The 14,027-nt window shown below is 39.4% G+C and overlaps 3 long non-coding RNA genes across 4 annotated transcripts in view; 1 reads left to right on the top strand and 2 right to left on the bottom strand.

The window, feature by feature from the left end:
* LOC126855132 (uncharacterized) overlaps positions 1 to 5,753 on the top strand; it is a 76,815-nt gene extending 71,062 nt beyond the window's left edge. The window contains exon 3 of the long non-coding RNA XR_007688194.1: positions 5,633 to 5,753. This is a non-coding gene — a long non-coding RNA (uncharacterized LOC126855132). The remainder of the gene's footprint in view (positions 1 to 5,632) is intronic.
* The window catches only part of LOC126855121 (uncharacterized), a 206,281-nt gene that overhangs the window by 59,671 nt on the left and 132,583 nt on the right, over positions 1 to 14,027 (bottom strand). The gene's annotated exons all lie outside the window — the stretch shown is intronic.
* The window catches only part of LOC126855142 (uncharacterized), a 116,792-nt gene continuing 112,133 nt past the window's right edge, over positions 9,369 to 14,027 (bottom strand). Inside the window, exon 3 of the long non-coding RNA XR_007688196.1 lies at positions 9,369 to 9,796. This is a non-coding gene — a long non-coding RNA (uncharacterized LOC126855142). The remainder of the gene's footprint in view (positions 9,797 to 14,027) is intronic.

The raw sequence follows: 14,027 nt of genomic DNA, 5'->3' as shown, positions 1-14,027 counted from the left end.
ATATATTCTTACGTATATAAAGTGAGGTGGGAGGTAAGGGTCTGCGAGATGATGCGACGGTTAGGGGTTGCTGGTGTGTCCAGTCCACTCCAGTGGAGCCCAGGGCCAGACCGTTCGATCAATAGAGGGTAGAGGCTACACGTTTCTAGGAGGTGGACACCCTGCTCTCTGCCGCCCCTCGCATATGCCGTCGACGACGATCGTGCCGTCCATCCGATATCGCCGCCTCTCCTCGCGCTCTCGTCTCACGATTTTCTCGCCGATACCATTTTTATTTCGAGCATCATGGAACATCGTCTAAAATCTGATAGATCGAGAGCACTCTCCCTAGTAATATTTTCACAATAAAAAGGGCGAATTGCCTCCTTCTATCTTGGTAATGTTGTTCGTAGTTTTTCGAAAATGGAGGTAAGGCTCAGTAAGTCTCTGTCCGACGTTTTCCAAGATTGCAACAGTCAATGTGTCCGGCGTTAAATTGCGACGGCGATATAAATGACAACGAGGAATCCGCGTTGACGTCAATCAGACGGAGGAGTCAAGGTCGCCGATTGGCGGCCAATTGAAAATTACGAGGCGCTTCGCTCGCGGTTTCGTACTCGCCGAGTTTTGATCCAATTATCTTGTGTCCCTTGCGTCGGGATCGGCGTGCTACGCCATTGGTCTGCGTGGTCCAGAGACCGCCGGGCCGTTTGTTTTGTAAGTCTAATCGCAGAACGGGCTCTCCGGTGGTCCTCTTCGGTTCATTCCTCCATCTACCGCCGCAGCGATCTCTTCCCCTCGCGTCTTCTCCGTCCATCCTCCCACTCGCCGGCCCCTCGCGTCCCTCACTTCTTCGTTCCCTTCATGTCGGCGGCTGCCATTTTATTTTTAAAAAAACGACCGCCAAGCGCACTTTCGTTCGTTCGTTCGTTCTTTCGTTCTCGGTGCAACTGAGGAGTTCGATTCTCTTCTGTGTATGGTGGCGCCATGGCTAACGTTTCTAACCGTCAGCGAGAAAGAGAAAGAAAAAATAAACAGAGAAGATAGGAAAAGAGGGAGAGAGAGAGAGAGAGAGAGAGAGAGAGAGAGAGAGAGAGAGAGAGAGAGATAGGAGAAGAGAAGAGGAACCAAGACTCCCGTAGCTATGTTAGCCACAGAGAATATCGCGCTGGACGAGTCCCGGAAAATCCTATTCACATCCTCGCAACAGCATCATCATCACTGCGAGATCGATTTTGTTGATTCGTCGGCTTTCGGTTATGCGAAATTAATGCATTATTTAAAACAGCGAATGTGATTCGAAGATCAGAGAATGAGCGGATCATTTCTAGCTTTTCCATTTGGAATCGATTATCTCGCTCCATTTTTATCATTACACATTACTTTTATAATATTTTCATTGCTCGCGCGTGGGAAGGATATATGTCTCTTTCATCGAGGTACATATGACAATTGCTATAATAACACAAAACGTAGCCGTAGTAGCGCGAACGTAATCGTCCCGCTGAATTATTCCGGAGCTCCATTATTTTAGGGAGTATAGTCTATGGTTGCCGAGGTAGAAGGCCTTGCTAAGATCAAGACAATTTGTCTTTTTTTCTACACCCTTGAAGTAGTCATACACGGTGCCTCTAATGACATTGATTATCGTAAAATGATTAGATCACTTTTAGTCGTTAAGTATTCCTTTCTTTCATACATTATTCTACATTTGAATCTTTTAATTATTTTTCAGCTATTACTTATTTTATATTTGTTTACCATAATGTAATCATAATTTATCATAATGTTTATCATAATTTATAATATTAAATAGATTGTTATTATTTTATTGTTACAATTTATAATATTAATTATTATATTAATAATTATTAAGTTAACCGATTATTAAATATCGAAAATATCAGTGCGGTTCTAATTGTTTCGCTGGCACAATTATCTCTATTGACCTTGTTTTTTTCTTCGCGAACAATACGTGGGCAAAAATTTTAAATCATAATTTCAATAATACCGAGAGAGAATAACAACTTGAGGAAAGTACGAACTGTCGTGACTGCGTCTCGTAAGAGATGACACGGAGATTCCTCGGAGTGAAACTTCGCTCGTCCTATACACCTCCTTCGTCGAAGGATTCGCCGCGGTATTCCTCTCATCGCTTCTTCTCTCGAAGTATATATCTAGTGAGGTCTTGACCTTTGACCTCCGCATTGGCTTCCTCCATCTTCGCGAAGGATTGGAATTGAGATAAAAGAGAAGAGAAAATATCACAACGCGCAAAAAGATATGTGAAAGTAGATGATATAATAGTACTTATTTGATTTTCATAAATGTTTGGAAATAGAGACAACTGATAAAGAAACTTAAGACATTTTTAACGCATGTAAGATGCGTTAACAAATTCAAGATTGATAATATAAAGGGGAAAAACTTGATTGATCGTTTAACTTTAAATGACATTAACTTTAAATGACATTAGAATGAAAAACAGTCTCGCGCGAAAAAAAGCAATAAAATGGAAATGCTGTATTTGCACGTTTAGAGTTAGACGTTTTGTCGCGGAAATTTCTAATCCAAAAATATACAAAAAAAAAAAAAAAAATGCAAAAGCGAGGAAGAATGAATGCGCAAGAGAAACGCGAAAGAATATCAGCTACGAACGGCCGTCTCTTTTCCGTAGGACTGAAGTTCTCTCGGGGGAGTTTCAGGGCAGAGTCGTTCTATCCTGGCGCCAGGGCCAAGCGGGCCCTGGTAAAAGGGATAAATAAAGCAACGTGCGCGTGTTCGTGAGGCCAGAGTGTGCGTGCGCAGCTGTGGTCAGCGTGTATTAGAGGATTGACCGTAGGTGGCCTAGGGAGAGAGAGATGGCCACGAAAGCCATAATGATATTGGTTCTGGATCCGTAATCACTGTTATACGGGAATTAATAATCTCTGCGGTTTTCGTTTCGCGGACAAAGTCACGTGACCACGACCAAACTCATTTCCTCAAGGATGATTGAGACATCCGCGTTTCGACTTCTGCGAATATGCATCAATGGGTTGCACGAATTATGTTAATAGTAATATGTGCAATATTATAAATGATTGCAAAATACACGCTGCCCTTTACCTTCTTTACCTAAAGTGATATTAATTTTTTTAATTTCCTTAATAAATTATAATTAAAAGGTTGTGTGCGATTAGATTATTGAGAAAAGCGAAGTAGTTCGCTTCATCGAGATATTCGAATTTTTCAGAGTTTCTTAAATATTTTCGAGCATTTCATATACATATATGTATTATATTTTCTTTAGAAGGCGACGATATTATTTTTACAGATATTCTTTATAAAGAAGAGACAGTCTAATATCATTAATTATAGATCTAATAATTTAAATACTTTATATATATATATATATATATATATATGCATTTTACATCTTTGTTTTATATCTTTTATATCTTTAGTACTTTGTTCGTCGGTCAGGACAACTTAACCGAAGGGACGATGGAACATGAAAGAATTCCGGGCGTCGAGGGACGAAAGAGCGCCTTCTAGAATTCGTAGACCGGCATGAGAACCCGCGGAATGCTTTCACATAAAGACGCAACCCCATAAGACTTCATCCCCCTTTATACAGAACGTTCTCGCCCCCGAAGGAGCGCGAGCGCGAACGCTCTCTCGTGCTCGCTCGTATATGTGTGTATATATATATGTAGGTGTGAGCGGCCGTGTATGGGTTACTCTGGGATCGATGTTTCCTCCTTCATCCCCGGTATCGGGGTGTAGTTCGTGCGTAAAAACCAACCCCCACAAGATCTTGTCCCTTCGCTCTTCATGCCGCTCCACGTTCTCGTTTGCGTTTCTTTTTTTCTTGTATTCCGTCGCACGAGAAATCGACGTCCGTTTGTAACATTTGACGATAAACATTGTGATTTTTTTATCTTCCACGACCTTGGTTGATCTTTGTGAATTTATGCCTCATGTTACATTTCTTCAAGTTTTATACGCGGAAGTAAAGATATAGTGACCTAATTCTCTTCTCTCTCGACTAAACATACCGAAAAAAAATTTTATAAAATACAGAAAAATATTTATCAATTATTATAGTAACGCGATTTAAATAAACAGTAACATACACATATATATATTTTTTAGTGACTCTTGCAAATATTAAAAATAATCGCCAGTTCCGATTAAATCCGCTTGTTTTAATTTTTATCACGTGCGCAGCGAGAAATCGAATGCGATGTGTAAAAAAATGTAAAATTAAATTTAAATTATACTTTCATCCTCTCCGTTTCATATTTTCAACGTGGTATTGTTCGATACCGAGATCTCATTGAGCCAAGAACTTGGGCGAGCGGACGCTCGCCATCGTCGTTTTGCCATCTACGAATTCCGCGGAAAACCCTCGGGCGAAACCTCAACAAAAGTTTCACAGTCGAGGAGCCAGCGACAATAGGAAGAGCAGAACACGGGAACGATTTAGCGCTGAATGCGGATGTGACTAATTTTCTGGGTTGTCCACACAACCTACCGTTTAAATCTTCCCCCATCGGTGTCCAGAAAACGTTAGCCGACGCTTCAAGCAGCTCCGACCGTCATCAAATTAACGGAGCTTCGCGCCGTCTCATTTATCAGGCAGAACGTCTAGCAGAGTTTGTACAAAATAATCCAATTGCGCGTATAATTAAAAAAAAAAAATTAATATAATTTCAATGAAAAATTTTGAGCAACACGTATATAATTTAAGTATTAATGTAATTCTGAAATGTTACATGTATGGAGATTAAATCGTAAAGATATCTATCAGATTGAGCATCTTCTTTTCTGACATGTTACGTTTCTGACATATACTGACATGTACTGTGTAATATCAATGTCGGTGAAGAAGCGCTTGCCGGATGTTAAATACGAGCGAATCACTGGCTGCACGCCAATTAATACGGATCTAGTCTAAGGTTAATGAAATTCCCGGTGTCGATTTCCCGTGCTCTTTCCGACATTCTGAATTGCCAGTTCCGTGCTCTTTCCTGCTCCGAGAGTATGCGCGCGGTATAATGATACGAAGGTACGTCAACGGAGTAAAGCTGAATTAATGACAGACGTCGAAGAAGAGCCGTGGAAACACAGGCTACGGTTTCACAATGGCCGAGGTGCAGGTTATAATGCGAATGGCAGTTATGTATCGCGGTAGGAGTGCCCGGGATAATAAGGGGTTGTTGCCAGTAGCAGTGTTGCATGTGCGGAAAAGGGGGAGAGATTCTACGCGACACTACGCACGGCCCAGATACATATTCGCGTTGCGTGAACATATTTTTCGAATTAAAAATTATATTGTCGAGATAAATATAATCTTAAATAATTCAAAGCATGAGCAAATTTATCAAAACATGAAGGAAAATAATAAGTCATTAAAATAAAAAATTACATTGTCTAAGAGTCATAAAAGAAAAGATGGTAAATTTTTATTAATATCATTTTTTCTTGATATAATATTTTATATTTAAAAAAGTAAACATATTATTTTTTTCTGATGCCATTGAAAGAGAAAAATTCAGTAAACCTTGTTCATAGTCAAATTCTTTAATTCAAAGCGTAAAGAATTTACGTTAAATATACTCTTTTCGTATTTTAAAAGTAATCTCGCGAAAATTAAAATGTATTCCAGATTAATTCGACGAAAGTGGCACTGCAAAGTAATCCCGAAGACGCTTTTGTTTACATTCAGCGAGTATACTACTAGTTTGTAGCGGATAAATAAAGAAAATTTTCAGATGTCGAAAATAAAAGTACGTATTATACATACATATATAAAGTATTTAAAATTCAAGAAGATCATACACGATAAACTTTGCTACCAAGACTTTGCAAACTGGTGTCGAACGTATTACGCAAAAGTGATGAAACAAAAACGAAAAAGTTTAAATGACTCGCATTACTGTATCGATCATTGATGGCAATTAATGGCGCGAATTTACAGTGCCTCAAAAGCGTTGAAAGCGGATCGTGAACAATTATTTGAATGCGATTGAAATTTCACGTTTTCCGCGGTGGCGGTCGCGAGGAAATGTCGACTGACATTGTCAGAAATTTGATGCAATCCGCGGCCGCCGGCGTTCCGCGCGTGCCGTGTAATTTATAATTTTCATGAAATATTCACGCGTCGCTCGCGAATGCCGGTAAAACCGCAACACTCGCGGAACTTTACAAATCTCGCGACTCTGAATGCGCGTTCAAAAATCGCGTTCGTTCTCGTTCTATCGCGCCAGAGTTTTCGGGATTAATTAAATGTGATTGTGCAAAACTCAATTCTCACCTCGCTATTTACAATGTATATTTCGCTTTGAATATGTTCGACGATAGGAACACATAATGATCGATGGATTTGCGTGAATTCTATTGTTAAGCGTACTTTTTATACAAGAATATTTTTTTTTTACAAATATCTACAAATGTCCACTTCTGCAAGAAATACTTTTTTCACGATTTTTGCCATGGCGTTAATACTTTAATTCAGTTAAAATTAAGAAAATAAAATAAATTTAATAAAAATTTGAATTAAAAAATTTTAATACGTCAAACACTTAAGTAAGCTGGCAGATAAATAGAAATTAACAAGCGATGAAATAATGATAAATTTTGAATTCTAAAACTGTGACGATTGTTAATGATCGTTTCTCTGACGTCATATGATTGAGGTTTTTCTCATAATGTACATGGAGATTAATGAAATTATGATGCGAGGAGAAATCGCGCGGAAAGACATCAAAAAATAACTTTGGCATCGAAAAACGGAAAATTTAAAAATTGTAAACTTACGATTAGTCGGCGAATAAAATACTAAGGTAAATTTAATTAAGCGTTCTCGAAATTCTAATCGTTCTCGATGTGACGATCACACACAAAAGTTAATTCAAGTATCTCGGTGCGTGTGATAATCGCTCATGTCTATTAATTATAAATATTTACAAGATATAGATCGGCGCGGTTTGATGGCGCGACAATCGAGAGGTCGAGTTCGGACCGCTTTCGGGGTATACCGGGGTTCGGGGAGGTGCACGAGCGAATTTCCATTGGTGCTCACCTTAGGGGTGGTTTTTGGCCGAACTGGCCCGAAGAAAGGACCCCTTCGCACACGACGGCACAAAATGCTTCGCGCTAATACACGACGTACGGTTGCGTACGGATGCTAGAAAACCCACCCTCGGAAAAAAAACGCGCGTCGCTCATAATGGAAGCGAGCAAACCCCGCCTGTCCTCTCTATCCTCCCTCTGCCTTTCCGTGACCCCCCTTTTATACTGACGGCGGTGCACGCGTGTGCCATTGGGAATTTCCGAAATATATATCCCCGTGCGTCCTATTGTCAGGCGAAGAATGGCCGGAATTTCATAGTTTCCTCCATCTTTTCCTACGTTTTCACAAGCGACGCGAGGGGGAGATCGTGTTTCGAGCTCTCTCTTTAACGACGCGTTGTGCCCCTGTTCTATGTCCGGGCTCTTTCCTTCGTCAGTTTTCCCCGCTTCGCAAATCTCCGCTCCTCCCAGGTGTATCGAGGTAAGACGGAAATCGTGGAAAATCTCTCATGTAGTAAGGAAAAGGTCGTACAAGTGAAATTTTCTTCGCCGCGAGTGTTCCAAACAAGTTTGAGTGCGTGACGATATGAGTGGTTATTATATTTAGGTTCATCGTACTGTATATAATTTTGCATATTTCTGATACAATTCTTATATTTTTATTTATTCGATTTTTTCGTATATTTTTGATTGAACTTTTTGAAGAGATTATTATTATTATAAAATATCTTTTATATAAAAATATAATCCCCACATTAATACGTATTTATTCGACCAAGAATAAAAATAACGAACATGAAATATATTTATATTCTTAGCTATTAAACAGTTTGAGAAAGACACAATACTCGTCGCAATACGATAGTGACTTCAACCATTGGCGTTTTCTCTCACGGTATGTATAGCGATGGAATGCCTCGTACTGACAATACGCGCCGATTCGATTGGAGGAGAGGATCGCGAATGGAGACACTCTTTAATTTATTTAGATGCCGAGAGAGTGTACGTCCGCGTCGTTTTCCGATCGCGTAGGCTATAGATGAGTCTTTAGCCGTGTAGGTGGAAGGGGTTAAAGTGGGGTGAATCGCGAGCAAATGGACGGCAATCCTCGCTATGGAACGGCCAATGTGAATCGGCGAAACTTTGACAAACTTAAAAACTCGCAATTTGAAATCCGGCTCTATTTTTATGCGATAAAATATCTCTCTTCGTGTTGGTTTTAGCACGAAATGATTATAGGCGGCAGTAAGTAGAAAAATTTTTTTTCGTTCACATGCTAAAGGATATAAAACGGGCACAAAAACCTTGCCCTAACAACCGCCTATAATTTTGAACTACGTATAATAAAAGTTGTGCCAGTACAACGAATGACTTTGTGACTAAGAAATTACTGAGTAAAACTTTTAGAATAATATTTAAATTATTGTCTTTAGAGAGAGTTATCCTATATGCGGATAAGCGCGCGCATTAATAAGGAATATCAGAACTCTGTGGGTATGTGTGTGATGAAGCATTTGAATTTAATCATCACGAGGATATTTGTCGAAAATATCGAAAAATTTTAGCTATTCGAATTATTTTATATTTACAAAATATAAATTTTTTCTCCAGCATAGTGTTATTCGTTACTATTATAGTTATCATTGTATCCGAGCAAACAGCTATGCGTATTTTGTGATCCGCAAAATTTCGAGGAATTTCGCGCTAAAATTTCACTCTGGATGCGAGCAATTCGACGATCAACCAAATCGTCCGTCGATTCATCGCTTATGAAGTTTAATCGTTCGAATGAACGGTTGAAATTGTCGCGCAATGTCCTCATTCGCTCGTGCAAATTCCGTGACTTAAACTAGAACAGGTCTATAACTAAACAATGTGTTCTGCAAACTGTTGGCCGGCAAGCAAGCGAGCAAGTTCGACAAGCCGCTATACCGCATGACGTTTCCTTTTCGCGTATTTTCGATTCGACTCAAGCTTCTTTTTATTCTACTTTTCTTCCTCAAGCTTCGTATCGTACATATCTGTCGATCATTGCGTTAACAAAGAAATCGTGTGGGTCGTACAGTCGTGTTTCAAAGTTTTTCATTTCTTTTTTTTCTTTCGAGTATATGCACACCTATAATAAGATTACTCCCGGTTCCATTCAAAAAAAATATCTCATGCGGGTATATTTAAATATTAGCTTGTCATCGCATCATTTAGAATTTATCGTAAGAGTAAAATTTACTCTTTACAGTCATTACACATTAAAAAAATTTTTCCTTTCTACGACTTTATTTTCAAAGACAATTAGAACTTTACAACAACAATTAAAATTATAAATATCCGCTAGTGCGTCGAGGAAAATAACAGATGCCCCAATGACTTCCGGTACGCCGTAGAAACTGGTATTAATGTTACGTATACACATGTCCTTCGTGGGAAGGTCTTGGCAGATCAATTAAATTTTCACGATGGAGGAGAGACGCGTCATTACGGCGCGACATACCACGATAAAAGAGGCCGAGACGGGCTAGGCCGCTGCTACGTGCGATATTGAATTATCGATGAGTGTCATGTGTTTGGATATTCATGTGTTAGTGGCAAACGGCAACATTACATCGCTGAACGAACGAACGAACGAATTCCCTCATATTGCTCTGTCACGTTCAGCGCCGCCCAATGGCCATTTTTCACAGACAGGCTTGGGTAAATATTTTGCGAGATCCTTGGCGCAGATTCATTCGTGTTGTGACATCTCAGGTGATACCGTGATAGACTGCTTGAAAAATAAGAAATATGTGTGATCAAAAATGTTAATTACTAACGAATAAAGTTTAATTATACCTTGTAAATCTTTTATACTACACTTTAAGGCATATGACTAACGCACACGTTGCTTATTCATTATTAACATATATAAAATTATCAACGCGATGCATATAATCTTTTATGTCACAAAAACAATCATATTTCTCGTCAATGAACTTCTTTTATATTCAACCAAAGGTCCTTCATGGTTCGTCCAACGGCCGAATGAAGCTCACAGACGTCAAATCGCGCCGTGGCGATTTAAGAGACCGCGGCGTAATCCGATCTGAGAAATCTATGTCGATAGGGTAATAATTAGGCTGCTTAAAAACGCAGAAGAAGAAATAAGCAAGAGGGAGTTCTCGTATACAGAAAGCGGCGCCGCCGCCTCTGTCTTCTCGAGTCTTCTCTTCCTTTCTTTTCTCGCGCGCTGCCAAAAAGAGGGTCCGAGGGGACGACGAGAGGACAGTTGTCGGTACCGCGTTTACCCTTTCATCCCTTTCGAAAACGCGTACCGCCGTGAATAGCTCAACTAGAGATCCGGGAGAGAGCGGCAGTCTCTGGAGCGTCCTCCTTCTCTTCCTCCTCCTACTCTGTGTACTTTCTGAGGCGCACGAGAGGCGCACACATTCTCTCCTCGTCGGAAAAAGAAAGACGAAAGAAAGAAAAAAAAGAAAAAAAGAAAAAAAAACAATCCAGCGACGCTGCAATCGTACGCGTGCATCGTTCTCGTCACCGCCGCCGTCATCGTCATCGTCGTCGTCGTCGGCTATAGTTTGACGTTCCTGTGAACTGCACTTTGGGCTTCTATCCGGGTGTAAGGAGAAGAGTCGAGGGGAGGACCTCCCTCTTTCTCTCTCTCTTTCTCTCTCGCTCTCTTGCCGATATAATGGCGGCTTCGACACAAGGCCCCAAAAGAAACCCATAGATATCACATTGCGGGACTGACGGGACAAAACAGCTCGGGCTCCGAGACAACGAGCGAGCCGGGCATTGGCGGGGGAGGGAATTCTTCGGCGATCCGTCGCGAGTTTCGTAGACCAGAGAGCGAGAAGAGAGGCGAAGAGACGGACGAAAGAGAAAAGAACGACAGATCTGACGATACTCTGCGTATGAGAGCGGCGGAAAGATGAAGGCTGAAGAGATGAAACGATGATGCAAGCGGCATTTTCACGCATTGTCTCGCTCGCGCATCTGATGAATCCTTCACGCGTGCCAATCTGTCAATAAACGATCACTATTTCTTCGGATTATTCAGGGCGAAATTGAGAGAATCAATATTGTTCTCTTTCAGGGACAAGAAATGATATTTTTATAAGCATCAAATCGTGATTATTTCAGATTAACCAGGCAATATATTCGTGTAATGCATTTTTTCATCTTTTTATTATCAAATATTCCGTGAAACGTCCACGACTAACTTTGATCGTACAAAGAAGACGTACAAAGAGAACTGTTGATAAACATTGGAAAGTTTTATTTGTCAACACGCGGGGAGAGCAACTCTATGTGTCACTCGTAGTCGCGATCGATCGCGCGTAGAAGGATCGCACGCGTCGCGATGTTTCCTTCATAAATATCGGCTTATTATTTTCTTCAATAATGAATCGATGTTTCCACGACGGATCTCTCGGCAACAAAATTATCCCGCCGTTTCCCCGATACGTGCACCGGACAAAACGCGCGACGACAGTACCGAGATAGTACCGAAGGGTGAATAACAAAGTTGTCGCCGTAAAACTATAGCTTTCTTGCATAGGTAATCAGTTTCTAAATAAAAGTCAAATCGATAAAATAACAATCGTGTGTATTCTTCGTGTGCGGTGTTGACATCTCTTCGAATTTGAATGACGACACGTAAGTGGAGGACGATCGCGTACATCGAACTTTTTTCTATACATGATGGATATTAGAGCAATGAAATGTCCAAGAGAAATTACGTTTTCACATACATGATAATCTTTTAAAAAAATTAAGATTTTGATATAAAAAAAAAAAAACTTTTGATAGAGATGTCACATTTATCAATTAATTATACTAAAATTGTTTAAGTAATTTATAATAAATCTAAAATATTCTCTTTTAAATGGAATTAATATATTATCATTGATAAATAATGATTTCAGTTATAAGTCACTGCGCCAAAAAGTGAGATCTCATTAAAAAAATTAATTAGTAATATATATTCAATCCGTATTTTAAAATAAATTTTATATAAAATATTATATATAAGATTAATTCAACAATATTTCAAAGAAATATCTCTCAGTTTATAACCAAGAATCCATAACTTTTGTTTATGTGAGGCGGAAAATATAAAATAGTGTGCTTTTATTGCTGTAATTAGTAATATTTTCAAATTCAGTTTAAGAGAATAATTTATAACACACGCAAAATCTGCAAGCTGATATAATAGCTTTAATTATCCTTTTGGATTATGTAATCCAATCTAATTATGATATAATTCAAAAGAATTTTAATATTAATATATCATTATTTGCTTTCGTTACGTTTTGTTGCGACTAGCGTTCATATTCAATCGATATATTATTTCTAGATACACTGATACTCTAAAGCTCACATCTATTTTAAGATCTCAAGCTAGTAATACTTAATGACATACATATCGTCGTAGATGCTCGCATCGTTGCTTTTATTGTCAACCAAAGTCCTCAAGTGTCACAATCGTAACTCTTACGCAGGTTAAACATCATAATCTCTTTTCGTGATATTCTTTTTTTTTTTTACATTATGAGCAGTTGCAAAATTATGTAAAAATTTCGTAATCGCTAATTTTTTCTTTACAATTTAGTTGTAATAATTAATTAAAGTAAATCAGAAGAAAGTCAGAGCTCGTGAATTTATAGATAGTCAAAGTTAATTCTAAGTTACTGCTTAAGAAAGCATGAATTATCTTGGAATAGAATTAATTCGGTGATAATATAAATTGACGTAGACGTTATGCACGCTCTTACCAGAATAGAGGGTATATCTAATTGGTTGATTTAAATAGTTACTTGGACGATGAGTTAAATGGGTTTCATTGCGCGGCAGTACACCTACGGCGAATTCAATCAACTGCATGCCCGATAATTCAATCAGTGGCGCGCGAAGTTGACTCTCGGAAACACAATCGAGTCTCCGTGTTATCGCAAGTGAATTTCGAGTAGAACAATCGTCGCTCGCAGCTACGTGGGTCGCGAATCGATAATTCGTTGCCGAGATCCGGCGACGGTTACGCAACATCTGTTGTGTTAATTTCACTGCAATCTATTGGATATATCTTGAGCCGCACGAGGCGAGTATTAATTATCTAATTACAGCGAGGCTCCGAGGTATGTGCTCGATTAGCAAAGGGATAGTCGCGTTTATCTATTCGTTACGCTTTCGCATTTCTATCCAAGTGCGATAATGATTTCATTATCTATTTAAGAAATTGTTTACGCGCGGTCTTTGTTTTTTTTTTTTTTACGGTCAAGTCTTTCAAATTATACATTTAAAAATTTTTGTAAACTCTAATTAAATTCAAAACGCTTGCTTAAATTCTTCAAAAAATTTCAAATGTCATTCAGGTAAATACTCACTCAAGGGATCTTGATCCACTTCAGTTTAGCTCCGTGCCGCAGAATCGAGGTATTGCGAGGTCTGAAAATCGCATTACGAAGAAAATGAATGTTCTCGAACGAAGAGACGCGAGCCTCCCTGCAAAGCGGAACGAGGCCTATTGTGGATTCTCGTTTACCAAAACTATCAATTGATGCCGGGGCACAAACACGGGGGTAACGCGCGCGATATGTAACACACACTCGCGCAGCTGCACCCTCTAACACCGAAATCCAAACAGAGCGTATATATCTTCTTGCCCCCGTCCATCTGTCGTTGTGTAACGGAACACCGGCTAATAGTATTAGAAATATATATATATATCTCGGACTAAACTACCCCTGTCAAACCACTCGATCGAGAACCACCCTCCTGCTTTTGGCTTTCCCGTTCTTCTACAGATCGCTACGGTCGCTACGGATTACGTTGGTAAACGTCGGGGTTCGTCCAACGAGTCCTGATCTCTAGCTTCTTCCACCCCAAAATCTGCTAAACATGTCGATGGATCGACGATATCCTATCGAGAGCTCGACACTCGTCACCCTCGATTTTTTATTCAGGTCTATCGACGTATTTGTCGTCACGTGTTAACAAAA

The sequence above is a fragment of the Cataglyphis hispanica genome, chromosome 1 (genome assembly GCF_021464435.1).
Source record: "Cataglyphis hispanica isolate Lineage 1 chromosome 1, ULB_Chis1_1.0, whole genome shotgun sequence".
NCBI classification, from domain to species: Eukaryota; Metazoa; Arthropoda; class Insecta; order Hymenoptera; family Formicidae; genus Cataglyphis; species Cataglyphis hispanica.
Note: the sequence above shows the minus strand (reverse complement) of the source record. Positions and strands in the feature narration are given on the sequence as shown.